The sequence below is a fragment of the Castor canadensis genome, chromosome 9 (assembly GCF_047511655.1).
Source record: "Castor canadensis chromosome 9, mCasCan1.hap1v2, whole genome shotgun sequence".
Lineage (NCBI taxonomy): Eukaryota > Metazoa > Chordata > Mammalia > Rodentia > Castoridae > Castor > Castor canadensis.
This window is the reverse complement of record NC_133394.1, coordinates 108,172,299-108,173,810: the sequence shown is the minus strand read 5'-3', so window position 1 is coordinate 108,173,810 and position 1,512 is coordinate 108,172,299. Positions and strand designations below refer to the sequence as shown.

Sequence of the window (1,512 nt, the reverse complement as noted above, 5' to 3'; positions counted from 1 at the left end):
AGAAAAGCATAGAAAAATTTAATGACCATAATAACACAAACTGGACAGAGTTCTAGTCATAGAGATTTGTACATACAACTCCCTCTGCCTAGGACATTGTTTCACAAGATGCATATATTTGTCTTCCTTTACACTATTCATGTACAGATTTGTATGTTATATCTCGAAGATGGATATTTTTAAATTCTGTATCAAGATGTACTCCTTAATTACTCAACCACAACTATTTTACTACACAATGGTTTTGTAACACCATTGTGTAGTAATGTAATTACTATGACAATAACAATTACAATGTTATTGTCATGGGAGATACTATGATCACAAAGGTAATTTTCTCAAGGTGAGATTCATCTATTGCACTACAGATGTGATCAACCTAGTGATATCCCCAAATATGGGAACCTTGACTGCATAATTTGTGGTAATGGGGGGCTGCATTTTTTTTATTAAATATAAGCCTCACTTTGTAGGTGTCATATTTATTCTCAAAGATGACACTTTAGATGTTAAAGGCATCACTCTTACAACAGTTAACTTAAAGAAAAGCAGAAAGTTAGTAAACAAAAATAGTTTTAAAAATAAAATCTATAGCACATAGTAGCTAAATTTACATTAGCATGTACATTATTATCTATTTCTATTGCTAGAATGAAAATGACACCTTTATATCCCCTACCAGAATCTAAGCAGATTAAATGTCTGTTACTATCAAATTCCCTGAATTTGATACAGGAAAAGATTTTAAAAAATGTTTTGATACAAAACTGAATAAGAAGAGAATGAAGGAAGCAGAGAAGGAAGAGGAAGAGTGAGGAGAGGAAGGGAAAAAAGAATGAAGGGAAGAGAGGATTAAGGGGGAAGAAAGGGAAGAAAGAAGGAAAATAGGAGTGAGAAGGAAAAAGAAAAGACAAAGCAGAAGAAAAAGTAAGGAGGGTGAATGTGCAAGAACGTTTTATAAGATGCAACAACATAACGCTACAGATTCAGAGGTCAGAATCTCTGATATCTGATCATGTTACATCGGGTAATATTTATTTTTGAATGGCAAGTTATTCCAAAAGTTAATAACTCCAAGCTACAAACACTTATTACTGCAGTTTTTGAATATCAGGAATTTGAGATCTTAACCATCTATTCCTGACCTAAGATCACTCATGAGTTATAAGCACAACTGTAGTCACTGAAAAGCTCAAGTGGCACTGAGAAAATGACTACTATATAATGTGGTAGTTCATGACTGAAATCCTAGCTACTTGGGAAGCTGAGATCAGGAAGATCATGTTTCAAAGCCAGACCAGAAAAATAGTTTGTGAGATCTCCATCTTCAAAATAACAAGAGCAAAATGTACTAGAGGTGTGACTCAAGCAATGGAACAACTGCTTTACAAGCACAATGCCCTAAGTTCAAACCCCAGTTCCACTCCCGCCAAAAAAATTTTGAGAAGTGCTCCCAAGCTCACTCATGTGGCTATAGGCAAAAGTCTTCCATTACTTACTTTACCATGTAGA

The 1,512-nt window shown here is 34.4% G+C and overlaps 1 pseudogene; it reads left to right on the top strand.

Moving 5' to 3' along the window:
* Positions 1-292: 292 nt before the first annotated feature.
* Positions 293-466, top strand: LOC141411075 (U1 spliceosomal RNA; annotated as a pseudogene).
* The last annotated feature ends 1,046 nt before the right edge of the window (positions 467-1,512 follow it).